This window comes from Trachypithecus francoisi, unplaced genomic scaffold, assembly GCF_009764315.1.
Source record: "Trachypithecus francoisi isolate TF-2019V2 unplaced genomic scaffold, Tfra_2.0 Contig00316, whole genome shotgun sequence".
NCBI lineage: Eukaryota > Metazoa > Chordata > Mammalia > Primates > Cercopithecidae > Trachypithecus > Trachypithecus francoisi.
This window is the reverse complement of record NW_022680563.1, coordinates 49,060-59,257: the sequence shown is the minus strand read 5'-3', so window position 1 is coordinate 59,257 and position 10,198 is coordinate 49,060. Positions and strand designations below refer to the sequence as shown.

At 44.8% G+C, this 10,198-nt stretch overlaps 1 long non-coding RNA gene across 1 annotated transcript in view; it reads left to right on the top strand.

Annotated features, from left to right (window-relative positions):
- LOC117083267 overlaps positions 1-10,198 on the top strand; it is a 33,848-nt gene continuing 23,650 nt past the window's right edge. Inside the window, exon 1 of the long non-coding RNA XR_004437022.1 lies at positions 1-406. This is a non-coding gene — a long non-coding RNA (uncharacterized LOC117083267). The remainder of the gene's footprint in view (positions 407-10,198) is intronic.

Below are 10,198 nucleotides of genomic sequence, written 5' to 3'. Positions count from 1 at the left end.
ATGTAGAACACTTCATGAATTTGCGTGTCATCTGTGCACGGAGCCCACGCTGACCTCTGTGTTGTGCCAGTTGTAGTATGCGTGCTGCTGACATGAGTACCGCATTGCCTTTACACCATCATAGGGACCAAAGAGGGTCAGCAGGATGTGAGCAGTTGGCCTGGTCTGAGAGGCTGTCTAAAAGTCTAAAGCTGTCAACAGACAGGTGCTCAGCTTTGTGTCTCCATAAGAAGGGAAGGGGATGTGAGGATCCCATCAGGGCTGGATCCATCTGGGAAGTGATAGTTGGAACATGCCCAGAACAGACCTTTCTGAGCAACTCTGGGTGTAACTTTTCCTCTATTCCTCAAGAGCTATTATGAATTTCATCATCCAGCATGCTGATAGACCTGGGGACTGACACATAGTAAGCCCATAACAATTATAAAACAATTTAAAACTAATATGTTATATAGCATAATCTGTACATTTTAAAATGCAAAACTATAATTCAATTAAACTATACAAGACACTCTGTCATACTATGTTTTATAATTAAGTAGCTTATAAGGTGATCAGCAAGTGGCTTATACAACAAGCAAATTTGCTCAAAGAGAAGCCTTGCAAATAAGTATTTATAATTGTATAGTTTTATATTTCAGTCAGAAGAGTGAACTCCTTTAAGCAATGGGAGAAATAAAAGAATGTTTAATTACAGTTGCAGATAATTGTCTTTTCCAAAGACAATATTTGTAGGCAGAAGTCATACCTGTTAATATTTAAAATCTTGGTTTATCATATTTGGAGAACAAGGGAAATAAAAAGTTTGTATATCAAGATTATTTAAAACTAAGGAATCTCTAATGTCTGAAAGAAACAATAAATAGCATTTTCCATGTAGAGTTTTTATTGGTGAAGATCCCACCTGGCCAGGTTAGTAAATGCATCAGTTTACCAGTCACACATCAGTTAAGGATGGGGATATATTCTGAGAAATGTATCATCAGGCAATTCTGTCATTGTGTAAACATCACAGAGCAAACCTAGATGGTACAGCCTACTGTGCACCTGGGCTCTATGGCATGGCCTGTTGCTCCTAGGCTACAAACCTGGACAGCATATGACTGTACTGACTACTGTAGGCAGTTGTAACACAGTGGTAAACATTTATGTACCAAACATAGAAAAGGCATAGCAAAAATACAGTCTTGTGGAACCACCGCCATATATGTGGTCCGTCCCATCATGCAGCATGTGGCTGTATGTATACACATAGTTTTTGCTGTGAGTTTGCATCCATCTCATAGGAAGACATATCAGAATAAGGACCAGACTGGAGAGTGTGTAAATTATTTTTCAATACTAATGGCTTATTCATTTGATATTGTCAGCAAGTATGTTGCAAAAATAAATACCACCAGAATGTGAGTCCCATGAGAACAGGAACTGGGTTGTTCACCTTGCTGGCACTTGGAGTAGAGCCACTGAGCTTAGTGCTGCATAAAATTGCTTGGAAGAAAGAAGGGAGGGCATTCCAGGTAACTGAAGCATTGCTATGCAAAGTAAGCATTTGCCCTCTAAAATATTTTGACAATTTTTATAGAAACCTTTCTCAATTGCATTAAACTTTGTAAATTGTAAAAATTATTCTCTGTTACATCTTTCTATCTTTTTACTGTGCACAGGCAGCCATAGGTGCTGGGTATGTTTTGAAAACATTGAATCTATAGTGTACATATCATTCCATGCCATTAAATATTCTTATTTAATCATAGATGTGTTCAGGTGTGTTTGGTTTCCTATTCATGGATGTACTAGATTGTTTCTTTTTTTTTTTTTTTTTAACAAAACCTGTGAACTTGCTTTAAGTATTATCATTTGATGACATGCTCGCCATTTCAGAAATAAATGAGCAAAGAGGAAAGCCACCAGGTCTGATTCAGCTCTCTGGAGGCTTCAGAGCTTACCCCGCTGATGGGAAAAGAGTATCGGTTTAATTGCCCTTGGTAGTGACTTCTATTATCTAATATTTTGCCAGACTCAATATATTTCTTAAAGTCATTATTCAGAGTCTTCAGCAAGGAGATTGTATTTTATTTGTGTCTCCTTCGTTTTACCTAGTTTATTTCATAGTTTCAAAGTATTGTACGTTTTTGTAATCCTTTAACAAGACAAAAGGTTGAGATGTTGGACATTTAAATGCCAAAGGTGTTTTATTATGAGACTTAGTATTTCATATTTGGGGTGGTACCTTATTATTGAAAATCTCATAAACTTTGGTTGCGTGGGTATTTGGAGGAATCTTTTAAATCTTAAGCAAAGTTTGGACATTCTAAAATAAGGTTGCCAACTGGCATGTAGAGAGGGAAGGATGTGTCACATTTAGACCAGGTGGCCTGTCCTGTAACTTTTTTGGGGGGGAGGGGTGGGCTTGAGTTTTGTATATTTTGGTTTTTTCCAATTTTTGTTTTGTGATAAAATATGCATAATAAAACTTATTTTAATAGTTTTTAATTGTATGAGTCAGTGGCATTAATTACCTTCACAGTGCTGTTGCAGCCATCTTCAGAGCCTTTCCATCATCCCAAACTGAAACTTTGTACCCATTAAACAATATCTCCTCATTCCCTCCTTCCCCCAGCCCCTGCAACCACCATTCTGTCTGAGTGACTACTCCAGATACTTTTGCAAATAGAATCATACAATATTTGTCTTTTTGTGTCTTGTTTATTTCATTTAGCATACTGTCTTCAAGGTGTGTCCAGTTGCAGCATGTGTCAGAATTTCCTTCCTTTTTAAGGCTGAATAATATTCCCAGTGAATGTCTTTACTGTATGTTGCTTATCCATTCATCTGCTGATGGACGTTTGGGCTGTTGGGAATAATGTTGCTGTGAACATTGGTGTGTAAATATCTGTGAGTCTCTGCTTTCAGTTCTGTGTGCAAAAGTGGAATTGTTGGGTCAAATGTCACTCTGTGTTTAATTGTGTGAGGAACTGCCACACGGTATCCACAGCTGCTGCACAGCTTACATTCCTTCTAGCAATATGTACGAGGGTTTCAATTTCCCCACAGCCTGAACCACCCTCATTATTCTGTTTTTTTCTTGGTTGCTTGGTTGATTGGTTTCTTAAAAAACTGGCATCCTAGTGTGAAGTTACATCTCGTTGTGATCTGCATGTTGGGAATGACTAGTGACGTTGAGCATCGTTCTGTGTGCTTATTGGCTATCTATAGACCTTCTTTGGAGAAATGCCTATTCAAGTCCTTTGAATCAGGTTTTTTGTTGTTGAATTGTAGAAGTTATTTTTATATTCTGGATATTAAACCCTTATCAGATAAACCATTCACAAACATTTTCTCATTCTTTGGGGTGTCTTTTCACTCTGATAGTGTCCTTTGATGTGCAAAGGTTTTTTAATTTTGATGAAGTCCAATTTATTTTTTCTTTTGTTGCCTGTGCTTTTAGTGTCATAGCCAAGAAATTACTAACTTATTGTTTAGTTTTTTAAAAGTATTTATGCGATTATTTGGCTGATACCTGTCTCTAATGATTGACGGCACTTCTTGAGGGTGACTTTTAAACATGCAAATTTGATGTCACTTTCCGAGGCTCCTTCCATGGCTTCCCTTTACTTCTAGGCCGCAGCCCTTGTCTGGCCTCGCTGCTGCTCTGGCCCTGCCCTCCTCTAGGGCCTCTCTTCTGCTGCCTCCAGCTCTGGCCACAGTGGCCTTTCATTCCTCGGTGCACTTGCCTGGGGGTCTCAGCACAAGCAGTTCCCTCTGCCTGGAATGCGGCAGCTCCTAAGTCCCCCTCCCGGCCTCCACCTCCTCGCTGCTCCTTCTGACGCTGGCCCTGAGACCACTGGTCGGTGCGGCCTTCCCTGGACCCTCTTCGAACTCCCCAGTACTCCTCCACACGTTTCTTCAATAAACCAGTGGCACTCAATTGTGCAGTCCAGGGACCCCTGGGATTTTCACGACCCTGACAGCGGCTGGATGAGGTCGAGTCAAGAATGTTTCATGACAATAAGGAGATGTTATTGACCTCTCTTCACTGGAAGTGGGAGCGTCTTGCGCGGGGCAGCAGGCTGAGGATGCGGCTGTGTTAGGACGTGACGGCTCGCACAACTGAAGCACTGCCACTTTCCCACAATTTTTCTTTTTTTCTTTAGAAAACATTTCTCACGGCCGGGCGCGGTGGCTCAAGCCTGTAATCCCAGCACTTTGGGAGGCCGAGACGGGCGGATCACGAGGTCAGGAGATCGAGACCATCCTGGCTAACACGGTGAAACCCCGTCTCTACTAAAAATATACAAAAAATTAGCCGGGCGAGATGGCGGGCGCCTGTAGTCCCAGCTACTCGGGAGGCTGAGGCGAGAGAATGGCGTAAACCTGGGAGGCGGAGCTTGCAGTGAGCTGAGATCCGGCCACTGCACTCCAGCCTGGGCGACAGAGCGAGACTCCGTCTCAAAAAAAAAAAAAAAAAGAAAACATTTCTCACAAAAATATGCGACTTATGTTACCATGTAATGCGCTTGCTTCTGTTATTTTAAAACAAACTAATAAATACCTTAAATGTTTCTCGGCTTTATTTTTTGTTGTTATGGTTCCTTTTCTTCTCTTTCCCCCAGCTTTATGAAGGTATAATTGACAAACTTGCGTATCTCTACTGCTCACAGCGTGCTGCTTTGTTGTATGTGTGCCCCGTGGAACGCTTCGTGGCGCTGCTGCACACTTCCATCACCTAGTGCGTTGAGGGTCCCTGGGATCCGCGCTCCCGGCGCTGCGCCCTCGACCCCACGCTGTGCCTGCGCCCTGGGACCCGCTCCCGCCGCTGGAACCGCACCCACGGCCGGCGCCCCGTCCCCAACCCGGCTTTTGTTTCCACCCACGCGAAGAAACTCAGCCTAAGTCCTGTTTAGGCACGGAAAGGGCTGAAGAACCGCATCCTTCCGAGGCGCCCCCAGCGCGGCTACCCACGGTGCGCAGGACTCGGGACTGTCGCGCCGCGCCCGGGGACGCACAGGAGGCGGGACCCAGGAGCGAAGCCCCTGCCGCGTCCCAGGCTGGACATGGCCCTGCACCCCCAGCTGCGGGGCGGGCCGGGGCGTGCACGAGAGCGCGCGCTTTACAAACGGTCGGTCGTTCTGGGAAAGTTGAACGTGCTGCAGCTACTTCACCTGCTGCTGAAAGGAGCCCGGGCAGGGCTGGTCACTCCGCGCCACGCCCCGCGAGCCAACACCAGAAGGTGAATGTTCAGAACATTTTTATCATTTTAAGCCAGTATACCGGCCGGGCGCGGTGGCTCACGCCTGTAATCCCAGTTACTTGGGAGGCCGAGACAGGAAGATCCGATTGAGCCCAGAAGTTCCAGAGCACCCTGGGCAACATGGCAAGACCCAATCTCTACAAAAAAAAAAAAAAAAAAAAAAAAAAACCTGCAGTGGTGGCGCGCCTGTGGTCCCAGCAACTCAGGAGGCTGAGGCGGGAGGATGACCTGAGTTCAGTAGGTCTCCAGCCTGAGTGACAGAGCGAGACCCTATCAATAAATAAAGCCAGTGTGCCTAAAATACCATCACAACATGGACTCAGTATAAAAATGATTATTGAACTGGTTTACATTCCTGTTTTGTGCTAAGTCTTTGAAATTTGGTGCTTTTGTTTGTTTGTTTTTGTTTTTGTTTTTGTTTTTTTGAGACAGAGTTTCGCTCTTATTGCCCGGGCTGGAGTGCAATGGCACGATCTCAGCTCACTGAAACTCTCTGCCTCCCAGGTTCAAGAGATTCTCCTGCCTCAGCCTCCGAAGTAGCTGGGATTACAGGCGCCCACCACCATGCCCTGCTAATTTTTTGTATTTTTAGTTGAGATAGGGTTTCGTCATGTTGGCCAGGCTGGTCTCGAACCCCTGACCTCAGGTGATCTGCCCACCTCGGCCTCCCAAAGTGCTGGGACCACAGGCCTGAGCCACCATGCCCAGCCCAGTGTGTTGTACTCTTATAGCACCTCTCAATTCAGATCTAAATTTTGTGGGAAATAATCTATATTTAGATTTCACAGTATTCACAGTTGAAAAAAATAGATGTATATCCCCTTGTTTCAGATGTAATTGAACCTAGTTACTCGTTTGAAATTCAAAGTAATTAAAATTAAAATTTTCCAGTTCTCGGCAGCAGTTGCACATTTCAAGGGCTCAATGGCACCATGTGGCAGTGGTCCTGTAGAGGATGGCACAGCTCTAAACATGGCTTAGAAAGTTGGGGAAGACTTCCTTAGGGAAGCAAGTGATGGTTGAGCCATGACCAGAAGTTGGTTAATTTGGCAAAGTCTGGGAGTTGGGGAAGCAGAAGAGTGTGTCAAGCACAGGAATGTTATGTGGAAAGGCCTGTGACACAGGGCAGCATGATGCCTGCATACCAGCCAGGACAGCAGCAGAGAGTCCTAGGAGCTGGGGAGGAAAATAGAGAGGCAGGGGATGAGGCCACCTTAAGATGCTATCTTCATCCCAAGACACCAGGAAGCCCTGGGAGAACATTTAGCTGGGACAGCATGGTCAGATTTCCATTTTTTAAAAGCTGTTTTGCTACTGGGTGGACATAGTTTGCAGGGAGTGCAGGGGAAGGAGGCACAGAGAGGGAGAAGTGATGGGTGCTAGAGCTCTGAGAGGTAACATTGGAGGGGTAGTGGGTCTGGGGGTTGTGAGGAACAAGGGGTTTTCGGGGAGTATCCCAGGGCCCCCAGGTGTCTGGCTGGGATACCAGGTGGAGTGATGGGCACCTGTGGGACTGCCAGGTAGAGACATCTGAGGCAGTAGCTGGAGAACTGTCTGGAACTCCGGCTGATGTGCTAACTGGATTTAAGATGTACTCCCAAGAGTTACCAACACCTACACTTGGGAGTGGGTGCATTATCCAGGGAGGAGCCAAGATTGAACACAGGTGGGTTTTTGTTCAGCATTTTAAAATTTTTAAATTATTTTTGTAGAGACAAGGTCTCACTATGTTGCCCAGGCTGGCCTCAAGAGATCCCCCTGCTTTGGCCTCCCAAAGGGCTGGGATTAGAGGCGTGAGCCACTGGTCCCAGCCTGTTCAGCACTTTTTCCACTAGCTTAGTATCTCCATACACCTCAAAAAGATCACCAAGTCCAATCCATACATGCAAACCAGTGCTCAAGAAGTCCACATGATCCTGCTGTGGTTCATTTGACCAAAACTGAGTGGTGGAGCTAAGCAAGGCTGTTGCATAGAAGCCGGATATGTAAATGGCCTCAATACAGAGGGTAGTCACCATCTCCCAGTGTCTGACTACTGCATGCACACTTGGCAACCTGTGCTCAGGTCAGGGATGGTCTGGATGGGGGCTCCAGTTTCTGCCACTGACCAGTGATGTGACTCTGGGCAACATATAAAATCTCTTGGGTTTTAAGTTTCTTATCTGTAAGATGGGGATAATAAACCAATCTTGCAGCATGTGAGGATTTAATGAGACTACAGTTCCCATGAAGGGGAGGGGGTGCCGACCTTCCCACACAGTCAAAAATCCACATATAGGCCTGGTGTGGTGGCTCACACCTGTAATCCCAGCACTTTGGGAGGCCCAGGCGGGCAGATCATGAGGTCAGGAGTTTGAGACCAGCCTGATCCACATGGTGAATCCCCATCTCTACTAAAAATACAAAAATAGGCGTGGTGGTGCACACCTGTAATCCCAGCTACTCAGGAGGCTGAGGCAGGAGAATTGCTTGGACCCAGGAGGTGGAGATTGCAGTGAGCCGAGATCTCGCCACTGCACTCCAGCCTGGGGGACAGAGTGAGACTCCATCTCAAAAAAAAAAGAAATCCACATATAACTTTCAACTCACCACAACTTTTGTTAATAGCCTACTATTGGCCAGAAGCCTTACCAATAACATAAACACTCAACATATATGTGATTTGTATTGTGTACTGTATTCTTACAATGAAGTAAGCTACAGAAAAGAAAAATTACTAACAAAATCATAAGGAAGATAATGTATTCACTATCACTAAATGGAAGTGGATCATCATAAAGGTTTTCATCCATATCGTCTTCACATTGAGTAGGCTGAAGAAGAGAAGAGGTTGGTCCTGCCATCTCAGGGATGGCAGAGGCAGAAAAGGTGGGGGAGATGGGAATGAAGGCAGGAGATGTATGCACGCTAAGAAATTCATCATTATTTCTGTCTGACATTTTTGCTTTTTCATTTCTCTAAATATGTTTCTTTATGATACCAATCCTTCTTCCACCATTTGTTTTAGTTTCGGTGCCTGTACCATAGAAAGGTCCATGTGGTAAAAGAAGTCACAAGCAGTCTTGAATAATCGGAACCCCTCTGCCAGATTGTTGAATGTCAACTTGTTTTCTGGCACTGTGTCTACATCCTCTTCCTCGTGATCTGGTGCTGATTTGAAAGCACTCATCTCCATCAAGTGGTCTTCTGTTAATTCCTCTGGTGTGATATCTGTTCACTCTTGAATTTCTCCAAGATCCGTATCCTGAAAGCCTCCATTCCCCATCTGTTTTGCCATAGGCACACTCTCTTTCGTGATTTCCTTGATTGGCTCTGTTGTAAATCTGGACACAGTTTTTTCCAGTAGGAAGGCTAGGCACTGAGAGCCTTCGAACCTTCTGCTTCACCTTTTGACATATAGGGCCCAATTTTAATGCATTTAAATGTTGCCTCCACCCCAAAATGAACATGGGACGTATGTAATGTGTGAAATAGGTGTGTCTCACCCCCTTCATGAATACTCATAGAGTCTTCTATAACCTGTTGAATATGTATATTTAGCCAACCCTTTCAGCATAACTTCCTGTCTCACCTTTCTGTCCCTGGAAGTGCCTGCTTTTGGTCTTTGCTGGAGGCTACACTTCCCAGCCTGTCAAGATGGCCAGCCTGCAGGCTGCAACCTTTCTAAGAAATAAGGCTCTTGGGCTTGCCCAGTGGCTTACGCCTGTAATCCCAGCACTTTGGGAGGCTGAGGTGGGTGGATCACTTGAGACCAGGAGTTTGAGCCCAGCCTGGCCAACATGGCAAAACCCTGTCTCTACCTAGAAGAAAATACAAAAATTAGCCAGGTGCAGTGGCATGTGCCTGACTTCCCAGCTAATCAGGTGGCTGAGGCAGGAGAATTGCTTGAACCTGAGAGGTGGAGGTTGCAGTGAACTGAGATCACACCACTGCACTCCAGCCTGGATGACAGAGCTAGATTCTGTCAGACAAAAAAAAAGAAAAAGAAATAAAATAAGGCTCTTGACCTGGCACAGTGGCTCATGCCTGTAATCTCAGCACTTTAGAAGGTCGAGGTGGGAGGATTGCTTGAGCTCAAGAGTTTGAGACCAGCTGGGCAAGATAGTAGGACCCCTGTCTCTACAAAAACAAGTTTGAAAATTAGCCAGGCATGGTGGCACACACCTGTAGTTTCAGCTACTTGGGAGGCTGAGGTAGGGGAACGCGTGAGCCCGGGAGAGGTTGCAGTGAGTCATGATTGTGCCACTGTACTTTAGCCTCTCCAAATTTGTAGATCTCATAATTTTAAGTCACCAACCTGCACCAGTCTTTTGTTTTAAGTTGTCATATAATGACATCAGTTTTTCTTGAATCATATTAGAGTCTATGGATATGCTTTTCTTATAGATATTCTGCACCCACATAAAAGCTGCATTTTCTCTCTTTCTCTGTCCTTCCTTCTTTCCTCTTTTCTTTTCTTTTATTTTTTTTTCCGACAGAGCCTCACTTCCAGGCTGGAGTGCAGTGGTGTGATCTTGGCTTACTGCAGCCTCTACCTCCTGGGCTCAAGTGATACTCCTGCCTCAGTCTCCCAAAGTGCTGGGATCCAGCCAAAAGCTACATTTTCAAGACTAGATAAAAAGATTTTATTTGTCAAAGAGAGTAAAGTTTCATGTCTGCCAGCATGGTTGCAATGATGACATTGTGAATTTCCTTTTCTTTTTTTACTATGGTTGTTAGGCTGGATTAATTTATCTTGAAATGGTGGGCAGCTGCAGCTGCAGACCTCAGTTATAGTACATATCAATCAATCCACCTTTTTCTTGTACTGACTAGACTTTTCTCTGCTTCTTGGCAGCACTTCCAGCATCACTAGTGGCACTTCGTACACGTCCCATTGTCTTCTTCAGGTTTATAGTATTGTACTAAACATGAAAAATACATGAGAACCATGAGAGATTACTTTTC